This window comes from Diorhabda sublineata, chromosome Y (genome assembly GCF_026230105.1).
Source record: "Diorhabda sublineata isolate icDioSubl1.1 chromosome Y, icDioSubl1.1, whole genome shotgun sequence".
Classification (NCBI taxonomy): domain Eukaryota; kingdom Metazoa; phylum Arthropoda; class Insecta; order Coleoptera; family Chrysomelidae; genus Diorhabda; species Diorhabda sublineata.
Genome location: NC_079486.1, coordinates 1,505,901 through 1,521,770, shown reverse-complemented (window position 1 = coordinate 1,521,770; position 15,870 = coordinate 1,505,901).

Below are 15,870 nucleotides of genomic sequence, written 5' to 3'. Positions count from 1 at the left end.
TCCACTTTTTGATTAGTTTTGTTGAGAAAAAACAATGTCATTAGTGAGCCTTTTTGGGTTTTCCCGTCTCCGTCATGTCATAGTGAAACACACTTTCCGAATATTATATTATTATGGGGGTGACACATTCAATGACAGAGCATCGAAGACTTGACTTCTTTTAACAAATCGTGGCATTGTCGGAATCACATAAGGCATTTCCAAATGAGCTACCGAATTCCATCTTCCCTTCACCGTTTCGACAATTAACAATTCTCTTCCACTTTTTGATTAGTTCTGTGGAGAAAAAATTATGTCATTAGTGAGCCTTTTTGGGTTTTCCCGTCTCCGTCAAGTCATAGTGAAACACACTTTCCGAATATTATATTATTATGGGGGTGACACATTCAATGACAGAGCATCGAAGACTTGACTTCTTTTTACAAATCGTGGCATTGTCAGAATCACATAACGTGTTTCTAAATGACCTATCGAATTCCATCTTCCCTTCACCATTTCGACAACTAACAATACTCTTCAACTTTTTGATTAGTTTTGTTGAGAAAAAACAATGTCATCAATGAGCCTTTTTGGATTTTCCCCTCTCCGTCAAGTCATAGTGAAACACACTTTCCGAATATTATATTATTATGGGGGTGACACATTTAATGGCAGAGAATCGAAAACTTGACTTCTTTTTACAAATCGTGGCATTGTCGGAATCACATAAGGCATTTCCAAATGAGCTACCGAATTCCAACTTCCCTTCACCGTTTCGACAATTAACAATTCTCTTCCACTTTTTGATTAGTTTTGTTGAGAAAAAATAATGTCATTAGTGAGTTTTTTTGGATTTTCCCTCTCCGTCAAGTCATAGTGAAACACACTTTCCGAATATTATATTATTATGGGTGTGACACATTCAATGGCAGAGCATCGAAGACTTGATTTTTTTTTTACGAAACTTGGCATTGTCGGAATCACATGTGGCGTTTCTAAATGACCTACCGAATTCCATATTCCCTTCACCGTTTCGACAACTAACAATTCTCTTCCACTCTTTGATTAGTTTTGTTGAGAAAAAATAATGTCATTAGTGAGCCTTTTTGGATTTTCTCGTCTCCGTCAAGTCATAGTGAAATACACTTTCCGAATATTATATTATTATGGGGGTGACACATTTAATGGCAGAGAATCGAAAACTTGACTTTTTTTTACGAAACGTAGCATTGTCGGAACCACATAAAGCATTTCCAAATGAGCTATCGAATTCCATCTTCCCTTCACCGTTTCGACAATTAACAATTCTCCCCCACTTTTTGATTAGTTTTGTTGAGAAAAAATTATGTCATTAGTGAGCCTTTATGAATTTCCCCTCTCCGTCAGGTCATAGTGAAACACACTTTCCGAATATTATATTATTATGGGGGTGACACATTCAATGGCAGAGCATCGAAGACTTGACTTTTTTTTACGAAACTTGGCATTGTCGGAATCACATGATGCGTTTCCAAATGACCATGGATTCCATATTCCCTTCGCCGTTTCGACAACTAACAATTCTCTTCCACTTTTTGATTAGTTTTGTTGAGAAAAAACAATGTCATTAGTGAGCCTTTTTGGATTTCCCCGTCTCCGTCAAGTCATAGTGAAACACACTTTCCGAATATCATATTATTAAGGGGGTGACACATTCAATGGCAGAGCATCGAAGACTTGACTTTTTTTACGAAACGTGGCATTGTCGGAATCACATAACGTGTTTCTAAATGACCTACCTAATTCCATATTCCCTTCACCGTTTCGACAACTAACAATTCTCTTCCACTTTTTGATTAGTTTTGTTGAGAAAAAATAATGTCATTAGTGAGCCTCTTTGGATTTTCCCGTCTCCGTCAAGTCATAGTGAAATACACTTTCCGAATATTATATTATTATGGGGGTGACACATTTAATGGCAGAGAATCGAAAACTTGACTTTTTTTTACGAAACGTGGCATTGTCGGAATCACATAAGGCATTTCCGAATGAGCTACCAAATTCCATCTTCCCTTCACCGTTTCGACAATTCTCTCCCACTTTTTGATTAGTATTGTTGAGAAAAAACAATGTCATTAGTGAGTTTTTTCGGATTTTCCCTCTCCGTCAAGTCATAGTAAAACACAATTTCCGAATATTATATTATTAAGGGGGTGACACATTCAATGGCAGAGCATCGAAGACTTGACTGTTTTTTACGAAACGTGGCATTGTCGGAATCACATAACGTGTTTCTAAATGACCTACCGAATTCCATATTCCCTTCACCTTTTCGATAAATAACAATTCTCTTCCACTTTTTGATTAATTTTGTTGAGAAAAAGTATGTCATTAGTGAGCCTTTTTGGATTTTCCCCTCTCCGTCAAGTCATAGTGAAACACACTTTCCGAATATTATATTATTATGGGGGTGACACATTCAATGGCAGAGCATCGAAGACTTGACTTTTTTTTACGAAACTTGACATTGTCGGAATCACATGATGCGTTTCCAAATGACCATGAATTCCATATTCCTTTCACCGTTGCGATAAATAAAAATTCTCTTCCACTTTTTGATTAGTTTTGTTGAGAAAAAATTATGTCATTAGTGAGCCTTTTTGGATTTCCCCCTCTCCGTCAGGTCATAGTGAAACACACTTTCCGAATATTATATTATTATGGGGGTGATACATTCAACGGCAGAGCATCGAAGACTTGACTTTTTTTTACGTAACGTGACATTGTCGGAATTACATAACGTAATTCTAAATGACCTACCTTATCCCATATTCCCTTCACCGTTTCGATAAATAACAATTCTCTTCCACTTTTCGATTAGTTTTGTTGAGGAAAAATAATGTCATTAGTGAGCCTTTTTGGATTTTCCCCTCTCCGTCAGGTCATAGTGAAACACACTTTCCGAATATCATATTATTAAGGGGGTGACACATTCAATGGCAGAGCATGGAAGACTTGACTTTTTTCTACGAAACTTGGCATTGTCAGAATCACATAACGTGTTTCTAAATGACCTACCAAATTCCATATTCCCTTCACCGTTTCGACAACTAACAATTCTCTTCCACTTTTTGATTAGTTTTGTTGAGAAAAAATAATGTCATTAGTGAGCCTTTTTGGATTTCCCCGTCTCCGTCAAGTCATAGTGAAACACACTTTCCGAATATCATATTATTAAGGGGGTGACACATTCAATGGCAGAGCATCGAAGACTTGACTTTTTTCACGAAACGTGGCATTGCCGGAATCACATAACGTGTTTCTAAATGACCTACCTAATTCCATATTCCCTTCACCGTTTCGACAACTAACAATTCTCTTCCACTTTTTGATTAGTTTTGTTGAGAAAAAATAATGTCATTAGTGAGCCTTTTTGGATTTTCCCGTCTCCGTCAAGTCATAGTGAAATACACTTTCCGAATATTATATTATTATGGGGGTGACACATTTAATGGCAGAGAATCGAAAACTTGACTTTTTTTTACGAAACGTGGCATTGTCGGAATCACATAAGGCATTTCCGAATGAGCTACCAAATTCCATCTTCCCTTCACCGTTTCGACAAATCTCTCCCACTTTTTGATTAGTATTGTTGAGAAAAAACAATGTCATTAGTGAGTTTTTTCGGATTTTCCCTCTCCGTCAAGTCATAGTGAAACACAATTTCCGAATATTATATTATTAAGGGGGTGACACATTCAATGGCAGAGCATCGAAGACTTGACTTTTTTTTACGAAACGTGGCATTGTCGGAATCACATAACGTGTTTCTAAATGACCTACCGAATTCCATATTCCCTTCACCGTTTCGACAACTAACAAATCTCTTCCACTTTTTGATTAATTTTGTTGAGGAAAAATTATGTCATTAGTGAGCCTCTTTGGATTTTCCCGTCTCCGTCAAGTCATAGTAAAACACAATTTCCGAATATTATATTATTAAGGGGGTGACACATTCAATGGCAGAGCATCGAAGACTTGACTGTTTTTTACGAAACGTGGCATTGTCGGAATCACATAACGTGTTTCTAAATGACCTACCGAATTCCATATTCCCTTCACCTTTTCGATAAATAATAATTCTCTTACACTTTTTGATTAATTTTGTTGAGAAAAATTATGTCATTAGTGAGCCTTTTTGGATTTTCCCCTCTCCGTCAAGTCATAGTGAAATACACTTTCCGAATATTATATTATTATGGGGGTGACACATTCAATGGCAGAGCATCGAAGACTTGACTTTTTTTTACGAAACTTGGCATTGTCGGAATCACATGATGCGTTTCCAAATGACCATGAATTCCATATTCCTTTCACCATTTCGATAAATAAAAATTCTCTTCCACTTTTTGATTAGTTTTGTTGAGAAAAAATTATGTCATTAGTGAGCCTTTTTGGATTTCCCCCTCTCCGTCAGGTCATAGTGAAACACACTTTCCGAATATTATATTATTATGGGGGTGATACATTCAATGGCAGAGCATCGAAGACTTGACTTTTTTTTACGTAACGTGACATTGTCGGAATTACATAACGTAATTCTAAATGACCTACCGAATCCCATATTCCCTTCACCGTTTCGATAAATAACAATTCTCTTCCACTTTTCGATTAGTTTTGTTGAGAAAAAATAATGTCATTAGTGAGCCTTTTTGGATTTTCCCTTTCCGTCAAGTCATAGTGAAACGAAACACACTTTCCGAGGATATTATTATGAGGGTGACACATTCAATGGCAGAGCATGGAAGACTTGACTTTTTTTTACGAAACGTGGCATTGTCGGAATCACATAACGTGTTTCTAAATGACCTACCGAATTCCATATTCCCTTCACCGTTTCGACAACTAACAAATCTCTTCCACTTTTTGATTAATTTTGTTGAGAAAAAATTATGTCATTAGTGAGCCTCTTCGGAATTTCCCGTCTCCGTCAAGTCATAGTAAAACACAATTTCCGAATATTATATTATTAAGGGGGTGACACATTCAATGGCAGAGCATCGAAGACTTGACTGTTTTTTACGAAACGTGGCATTGTCGGAATCACATAACGTGTTTCTAAATGACCTACCGAATTCCATATTCCCTTCACCTTTTCGATAAATAACAATTCTCTTACACTTTTTGATTAATTTTGTTGAGAAAAATTATGTCATTAGTGAGCCGTTTTGGATTTTTCCCTCTCCGTCAAGTCATAGTGAAATACACTTTCCGAATATTATATTATTATGGGGGTGACACATTCAATGGCAGAGCATCGAAGACTTGACTTTTTTTTACGAAACTTGGCATTGTCGGAATCACATGATGCGTTTCCAAATGACCATGAATTCCATATTCCTTTCACCGTTTCGATAAATAAAAATTCTCTTCCACTTTTTGATTAGTTTTGTTGAGAAAAAATTATGTCATTAGTGAGCCTTTTTGGATTTCCCCCTCTCCGTCAGGTCATAGTGAAACACACTTTCCGAATATTATATTATTATGGGGGTGATACATTCAATGGTAGAGCATCGCAGACTTGACTTTTTTTTACGTAACGTGACATTGTCGGAATTACATAACGTAATTCTAAATGACCTACCGAATCCCATATTCCCTTCACCGTTTCGATAAATAACAATTCTCTTCCACTTTTCGATTAGTTTTGTTGAGAAAAAATAATGTCATTAGTGAGCCTTTTTGGATTTTCCCTTTCCGTCAAGTCATAGTGAAACGAAACACACTTTCCGAGGATATTATTATGAGGGTGACACATTCAATGGCAGAGCATGGAAGACTTGACTTTTTTCTACGAAACTTGGCATTGTCAGAATCACATAAAGTGTTTCTAAATGACCTACCAAATTCCATATTCCCTTCACCGTTTCGACAACTAACAATTCTCTTCCACTTTTTGATTAGTTTTGTTGAGAAAAAATAATGTCATTAGTGAGCCTTTTTGGATTTCCCCGTCTCCGTCAAGTCATAGTGAAACACACTTTCCGAATATCATATTATTAAGGGGGTGACACATTCAATGGCAGAGCATCGAATACTTGACTTTTTTCACGAAACGTGGCATTGTCGGAATCACATAACGTGTTTCTAAATGACCTACCTAATTCCATATTCCCTTCACCGTTTCGACAACTAACAATTCTCTTCCACTTTTTGATTAGTTTTGTTGAGAAAAAATAATGTCATTAGTGAGCCTTTTTGGATTTTCCCGTCTCCGTCAAGTCATAGTGAAATACACTTTCCGAATATTATATTATTATGGGGATGACACATTCAATGGCAGAGCACCGAAGACTTGACTTTTTTTTACGAAACGTGGCGTTGTCGGAATCACATAACGTGTTTCTAAATGACCTACCGAATTCCATATTCCCTTCACCGTTTCGACAACTAACAATTCTCTTCCACTTTTTGATTAGTTTTGTTGAGAAAAAATTATGTCATTAGTGAGCCTTTTTGGATTTTCCCCTCTCCGTCAGGTCATAGTTAAACACACTTTCCGAATATTATATTATTATGGGGGTGACACATTCAATGGCAGAGCATCGAAGACTTGACTTTTTTTTACGAAACTTGGCATTGTCGGAATCACATGATGCATTTCCAAATGAGCTACCAAATTCCATCTTCCCTTCACCGTTTCGACAATTCTCTCCCACTTTTTGATTAGTATTGTTGAGAAAAACCAATGTCATTAGTGAGTTTTTTCGGATTTTCCCTCTCCGTCAAGTCATAGTGAAACACACTTTCCGAATATTATATTATTATGGGGGTGACACATTCAATGGCAGAGCATCGAAGACTTGATTTTTTTTACGAAACTTGGCATTGTCGGAATCACATGATGCGTTTCCAAATGACCATGAATTCCATATTCCCTTCACCGTTTCGATAAATAAAAATTCTCTTCCACTTTTTGATTAGTTTTGTTGAGAAAAAATTATGTCATTAGTGAGCCTTTTTGGATTTCCCCCTCTCCGTCAGGTCATAGTGAAACACACTTTCCGAATATTATATTATTATGGGGGTATCATTCAATGGCAGAGAATCGAAGACTTGACTTTTTTTACGAAACGTGGCATAGTCGGAATCACATGAGGCGTTTCCAAATGACCTACTGAATTCCATATTCCCTTCACCGTTTCGACAACTAACAATTCTCTTCCACTTTTTGATTAGTTTTTTTGAGAAAAAATTATGTCATTAGTGAGCCTTTATGGATTTCCCCTCTCCGTAAGGTCATAGTGAAACACACTTTCCGAATATTATATTATTATGGAGGTGACACATTCAATGGCAGAGAATCGAAGATTTGACATTTTCTACGAAACGTGGCATTGTCGGAATCACATAACGTGTTTCTAAATGACCTACCGAATTCCATATTCCCTTCACCGTTTCGACAACTAACAATTCTCTTCCACTTTTTGATTAATTTTGTTGAGAAAAAATTATGTCATTAGTGAGCCTTTTTGGATTTTCCCCTCTCCGTCAAGTCATTGTGAAACACAATTTCCGAATATTATATTATTATGGGGGTGACACATTCAATGTCAGAGAATCGAAGACTTGACTTTTTTTACGAAACGTGGCATAGTCGGAATCACATGAGGCGTTTCCAAATGACCTACTGAATTCCATATTCCCTTCACCGTTTCGACAACTAACAATTCTCTTCCACTTTTTGATTAGTTTTGTTGAGAAAAAATTATGTCATTAGTGAGCCTTTATGGATTTCCCCTCTCCGTAAGGTCATAGTGAAACACACTTTCCGAATATTATATTATTATGGAGGTGACACATTCAATGGCAGAGAATCGAAGATTTGACATTTTCTACGAAACGTGGCATTGTCGGAATCACATAACGTGTTTCTAAATGACCTACCGAATTCCATATTCCCTTCACCGTTTCGACAACTAACAATTCTCTTCCACTTTTTGATTAATTTTGTTGAGAAAAAATTATGTCATTAGTGAGCCTTTTTGGATTTTCCCCTCTCCGTCAAGTCATAGTGAAACACAATTTCCGAATATTATATTATTAAGGGGGTGACACATTCAATGGCAGAGCATCGAAGACTTGACTTTTTTTCACGAAACGTGGCATTGTCGGAATCACATAACGTGTTTCTAAATGACCTACCGAATTCCATATTCCCTTCACCGTTTCGACAACTAACAATTCTCTTCCACTTTTTGATTAATTTTGTTGAGAAAAAATTATGTCATTAGTGAGCCTCTTTGGATTTTTCCGTCTCCGTCAAGTCATAGTAAAACACAATTTCCGAATATTATATTATTAAGGGGGTGACACATTCAATGGCAGAGCATCGAAGACTTGACTGTTTTTTACGTAACGTGACATTGTCGGAATTACATAACGTAATTCTAAATGACCTACCGAATCCCATATTCCCTTCACCGTTTCGATAAATAACAATTCTCTTCCACTTTTCGATTAGTTTTGTTGAGAAAAAATAATGTCATTAGTGAGCCTTTTTGGATTTTCCCTTTCCGTCAAGTCATAGTGAAACGAAACACACTTTCCGAGGATATTATTATGAGGGTGACACATTCAATGGCAGAGCATGGAAGACTTGACTTTTTTCTACGAAACTTGGCATTGTCAGAATCACATAAAGTGTTTCTAAATGACCTACCAAATTCCATATTCCCTTCACCGTTTCGACAACTAACAATTCTCTTCCACTTTTTGATTAGTTTTGTTGAGAAAAAATAATGTCATTAGTGAGCCTTTTTGGATTTCCCCGTCTCCGTCAAGTCATAGTGAAACACACTTTCCGAATATCATATTATTAAGGGGGTGACACATTCAATGGCAGAGCATCGAATACTTGACTTTTTTCACGAAACGTGGCATTGTCGGAATCACATAACGTGTTTCTAAATGACCTACCTAATTCCATATTCCCTTCACCGTTTCGACAACTAACAATTCTCTTCCACTTTTTGATTAGTTTTGTTGAGAAAAAATAATGTCATTAGTGAGCCTTTTTGGATTTTCCCGTCTCCGTCAAGTCATAGTGAAATACACTTTCCGAATATTATATTATTATGGGGATGACACATTCAATGGCAGAGCACCGAAGACTTGACTTTTTTTTACGAAACGTGGCGTTGTCGGAATCACATAACGTGTTTCTAAATGACCTACCGAATTCCATATTCCCTTCACCGTTTCGACAACTAACAATTCTCTTCCACTTTTTGATTAGTTTTGTTGAGAAAAAATTATGTCATTAGTGAGCCTTTTTGGATTTTCCCCTCTCCGTCAGGTCATAGTTAAACACACTTTCCGAATATTATATTATTATGGGGGTGACACATTCAATGGCAGAGCATCGAAGACTTGACTTTTTTTTACGAAACTTGGCATTGTCGGAATCACATGATGCATTTCCAAATGAGCTACCAAATTCCATCTTCCCTTCACCGTTTCGACAATTCTCTCCCACTTTTTGATTAGTATTGTTGAGAAAAACCAATGTCATTAGTGAGTTTTTTCGGATTTTCCCTCTCCGTCAAGTCATAGTGAAACACACTTTCCGAATATTATATTATTATGGGGGTGACACATTCAATGGCAGAGCATCGAAGACTTGATTTTTTTTACGAAACTTGGCATTGTCGGAATCACATGATGCGTTTCCAAATGACCATGAATTCCATATTCCCTTCACCGTTTCGATAAATAAAAATTCTCTTCCACTTTTTGATTAGTTTTGTTGAGAAAAAATTATGTCATTAGTGAGCCTTTTTGGATTTCCCCCTCTCCGTCAGGTCATAGTGAAACACACTTTCCGAATATTATATTATTATGGGGGTGATACATTCAATGGCAGAGAATCGAAGACTTGACTTTTTTTACGAAACGTGGCATAGTCGGAATCACATGAGGCGTTTCCAAATGACCTACTGAATTCCATATTCCCTTCACCGTTTCGACAACTAACAATTCTCTTCCACTTTTTGATTAGTTTTGTTGAGAAAAAATTATGTCATTAGTGAGCCTTTATGGATTTCCCCTCTCCGTAAGGTCATAGTGAAACACACTTTCCGAATATTATATTATTATGGAGGTGACACATTCAATGGCAGAGAATCGAAGATTTGACATTTTCTACGAAACGTGGCATTGTCGGAATCACATAACGTGTTTCTAAATGACCTACCGAATTCCATATTCCCTTCACCGTTTCGACAACTAACAATTCTCTTCCACTTTTTGATTAATTTTGTTGAGAAAAAATTATGTCATTAGTGAGCCTTTTTGGATTTTCCCCTCTCCGTCAAGTCATTGTGAAACACAATTTCCGAATATTATATTATTATGGGGGTGACACATTCAATGTCAGAGAATCGAAGACTTGACTTTTTTTACGAAACGTGGCATAGTCGGAATCACATGAGGCGTTTCCAAATGACCTACTGAATTCCATATTCCCTTCACCGTTTCGACAACTAACAATTCTCTTCCACTTTTTGATTAGTTTTGTTGAGAAAAAATTATGTCATTAGTGAGCCTTTATGGATTTCCCCTCTCCGTAAGGTCATAGTGAAACACACTTTCCGAATATTATATTATTATGGAGGTGACACATTCAATGGCAGAGAATCGAAGATTTGACATTTTCTACGAAACGTGGCATTGTCGGAATAACATAACGTGTTTCTAAATGACCTACCGAATTCCATATTCCCTTCACCGTTTCGACAACTAACAATTCTCTTCCACTTTTTGATTAATTTTGTTGAGAAAAAATTATGTCATTAGTGAGCCTTTTTGGATTTTCCCCTCTCCGTCAAGTCATAGTGAAACACAATTTCCGAATATTATATTATTAAGGGGGTGACACATTCAATGGCAGAGCATCGAAGACTTGACTTTTTTTCACGAAACGTGGCATTGTCGGAATCACATAACGTGTTTCTAAATGACCTACCGAATTCCATATTCCCTTCACCGTTTCGACAACTAACAATTCTCTTCCACTTTTTGATTAATTTTGTTGAGAAAAAATTATGTCATTAGTGAGCCTCTTTGGATTTTTCCGTCTCCGTCAAGTCATAGTAAAACACAATTTCCGAATATTATATTATTAAGGGGGTGACACATTCAATGGCAGAGCATCGAAGACTTGACTGTTTTTTACGAAACGTGGCATTGTCGGAATCACATAACGTGTTTCTAAATGACCTACCGAATTCCATATTCCCTTCACCTTTTCGATAAATAACAATTCTCTTCCACTTTTTGATTAATTTTGTTGAGAAAAATTATGTCATTAGTGAGCCTTTTTGGATTTTCCCCTCTCCGTCAAGTCATAGTGAAACACAATTTCCGAATATTATATTATTATGTGGGTGACACATTCAATGGCAGAGAATCGAAGACTTGACTTTTTTTTACGAAACGTGGCATAGTCGGAATCACATGAGCCGTTTCCAAAGACCTACCGAATTCCATATTCCCTTCACCGTTTCGACAAATAACAATTCTCTTCCACTTTTTGATTAGTTTTGTTGAGAAAAAATAATGTCATTAGTGAGCCTTTTTGGATTTTCCCTCTCCGTCAAGTCATAGTGAAACACACTTTCCAAATATTATATTATTATGAGGATAACCAATTCAATGGCAGAGAATCGAAGACTTGACTTTTTTTTACGAAACGTGGCATTGTCGAAATCACATAAGGCATTTCCAAATGAGCTACCGAATTCCATATTCCCTTCACCGTTTCGGCAAATAACAATCCTGTCCCACTTTTTGATTAGTTTTGTTGAGAAAAAACAATGTCATTAGTGAGCCATTTTGGATTTTCCCCTCTCCGTCAAGTCATAGTGAAACACGCTCTCCGAATATTTTATTATTATGAGGGTGACACATTCAATGGCAGATCATCGAAGACTTGACTTTTTTTTACGAAACTTGGCATTGTCGGAATCACATGAGGCGTTTCCAAATGAGCTATCGAATTCCATCTTCCCTTCACCGTTCCGACAACTAACAATACTCTTCCACTTTTTGATTAGTTTGGTTGAGAAAAAACAATGTCATTAGTGACCTTTTTTGGATTTTCCCCTCTCCGCCTAGTCATAGTGAAGCACACTTTCCGAATATTATATTATTATGGGGATGACACATTCAATGGCAGAGCATCGGAGCATTGACTTTTTTTTACGAAACGTGGCATTGTCAGAATCACATAACGTGTTTCTAAATGACCTACCGAATTCCTTATTCCCTTCACCGTTTCGACAAATAACAATTCTCTTCCACTTTTTGATTAGTTTTGTTGAGAAAAAATAATGTCATTAGTGAGCCTTTTTGGATTTTCCCCTCTCCGTCAAGTCATAGTGAAACACACTTTCCGAATATTATATTATTATGGGGGTGACACATTTAATGGCAGAGAATCGAAAACTTGACTTTTTTTTACGAAACGTGGCATTGTCGGAATCACATAAAGCATTTCCAAATGAGCTACCGAATTCCATCTTCCCTTCACCCTTTCGACAATTAACAATTCTCTCCCACTTTTTGATTAGTTTTGTCGAGAAAAAACAATGTCATTAGTGAGCCTTCTTGGATTTTCCCTCTCCGTCAAGTCATAGTGAAACACACTTTCCAAATATTATATTATTATGAGGATAACCAATTCAATGGCAGAGAATCGAAGACTTGACTTTTTTTTACGAAACTTGGCATTGTCGGAATCACATGAGGCGTTTCCAAATGAGCTATCGAATTCCATCTTCCCTTCACCGTTCCGACAACTAACAATACTCTTCCACTTTTTGATTAGTTTGGTTGAGAAAAAACAATGTCATTAGTGACCTTTTTTGGATTTTCCCCTCTCCGCCTAGTCATAGTGAAGCACACTTTCCGAATATTATATTATTATGGGGATGACACATTCAATGGCAGAGCATCGGAGATTTGACTTTTTTTTACGAAACGTGGCATTGTCAGAATCACATAACGTGTTTCTAAATGACCTACCGAATTCCTTATTCCCTTCACCGTTTCGACAAATAACAATTCTCTTCCACTTTTTGATTAGTTTTGTTGAGAAAAAATAATGTCATTAGTGAGCCTTTTTGGATTTTCCCCTCTCCGTCAAGTCATAGTGAAACACACTTTCCGAATATTATATTATTATGGGGGTGACACATTTAATGGCAGAGAATCGAAAACTTGACTTTTTTTTACGAAACGTGGCATTGTCGGAATCACATAAAGCATTTCCAAATGAGCTACCGAATTCCATCTTCCCTTCACCCTTTCGACAATTAACAATTCTCTCCCACTTTTTGATTAGTTTTGTCGAGAAAAAACAATGTCATTAGTGAGCCTTTTTGGATTTTCCCTCTCCGTCAAGTCATAGTGAAACACACTTTCCAAATATTATATTATTATGAGGATAACCAATTCAATGGCAGAGAATCGAAGACTTGACTTTTTTTTACGAAACTTGGCATTGTCGGAATCACATGAGGCGTTTCCAAATGAGCTATCGAATTCCATCTTCCCTTCACCGTTTCGACAAATAACAATGCTCTCCCTCTTTTTGATTAGTTTTCTTGAGAAAAAACAATGTCATTAGTGAGCCTTTTTTGATTTTCCCGTCTCCGTCAAGTCATAGTGAAACACACTTTCCGAATATTATATTATTATGGAGGTGACACATTCAATGGCAGAGAATCGAAGACTTGACTTTTTTTTACGAAACGTGGCATTGTCGGAATCACATAACGTGTTTCTAAATGACCTACCGAATTACATATTCCCTTCACCGTTTCGACAATTAACAATTGTCTCCCACTTTTTTATTAGTTTTGTTGAGAAAAAACAATGTCATTAGTGAGCCTTTTTGGATTTTCCCGTCTCCGTCATGTCATAGTGAAACACATTTTCCGAATATTATATTATTATGGGGGTGACACATTCAATGGCAGAGCATCGAAGACTCGACTTTTCTTTTACGAAACTTGGCATTGTCGGAATCACATGAGGCGTTTCCAAATGACCTACCGAATTCCATATCCCCTCCACCGTTTCGACAACTAACAATTCTCTTCCACTTTTTGATTAGTTTTGTTGAGAGAAAATTATGTCATTAGTGAGCCTTTATGGATTTCCCCTCTCCATCAGGTCATAGTGAAACACACTTTCCGAATATTATATTATTATGGGGGTGACACATTCAATGGCAGAGCATCGAAGACTTGACTTGTTTTCACGAAACGTAGCATTGTCGGAATCACATAAGGTGTTTCTAAATGACCTACCGAATTCCATATCCCCTCCACCGTTTCGACAACTAACAATTCTCTTCCACTTTTTGATTAGTTTTGTTGAGAGAAAATTATGTCATTAGTGAGCCTTTATGGATTTCCCCTCTCCGTCAGGTCATAGTGAAACACACTTTCCGAATATTATATTATTATGGAGGTGACACATTCAATGGCAGAGAATCGAAGATTTGACATTTTTTACGAAACGTGGCATTGTCGGAATCACATAACGTGTTTCTAAATGACCTACCGAATTCCATATTTCCTTCACCGTTTCGACAACTAACAATTCTCTTCCACTTTTTGATTAGTTTTGTTGAGAAAAAACAATGTCATTAGTGAGCCTTTTTGGATTTTCCCGTCTCCGTCAAGTCATAGTGAAACACACTTTCCGAATATTATATTATTATGGGGGTGACACATTTAATGGCAGAGAATCGAAAACTTGACTTTTTTTTTACGAAACGTGGCATTGTCGAAATCACATAAGGCATTTCCGAATGAGCTACCAAATTCCATCTTCCCTTCACCGTTTCGACAATTAACAATTCTCTCCCACTTTTTGATTAGTTTTGTTGAGAATAAACAATGTCATTAGTGAGTTTTTTTGGATTTTCCCTCTCCGTCAAGTCATAGTGAAACACACTTTCCGAATATTATATTATTATGGGGGTGACACATTCAATGGCAGAGCATCGAAGACTTGACTTTTTTTTACGAAACTTGGCATTGTCGGAATCACATGATGCGTTTCCAAATGACCTACCGAATTCCATATTCCCTTCACCGTTTCGACAAATAACAATTCTCTTCTACTTTTTGATTAGTTTTGTTGAGAAAAAATAATGTCATTAGTGAGCCTTTATGGATTTCCCCTCTTCGTCAGGTCATAGTGAAACACACTTTCCGAATATTATATTATTATGGAGGTGACACATTCAATGGCAGAGAATCGAAGATTTGACATTTTTTACGAAACGTGGCATTGTCGGAATCACATAACGTATTTCTAAATGACCTACCGAATTCCATATTCCCTTCACCGTTTCGACAACTAACAATTCTCTTCCACTTTTTGATTAGTTTTGTTGAGAAAAAACAATGTCATTAGTGAGCCTTTTTGGATTTTCCCGTCCCCGTCAAGTCATAGTGAAACACACTTTCCGAATATTATATTATTAAGGGGGTGACACATTCAATGGCAGAGCATCGAAGACTTGACTTTTTTTCACGAAACGTGGCATTGTCGGAATCACATAACGTGATTCTAAATGACCTACCGAATTCCATATTTCCTTCACCGTTTCGACAACTAACAATTCTCTTCCACTTTTTGATTAGTTTTGTTGAGAAAAAACAATGTCATTAGTGAGCATTTCTGGATTTTCCCGTCTCCGTCAAGTCATAGTGAAACACACTTTCCGAATATTATATTATTATGGGGGTGACACATTTAATGGCAGAGCATCGAAGACTTGACTTTTTTTACGAAACGTGGCATAGTCGGAATCACATGAGGCGTTTCCAAATG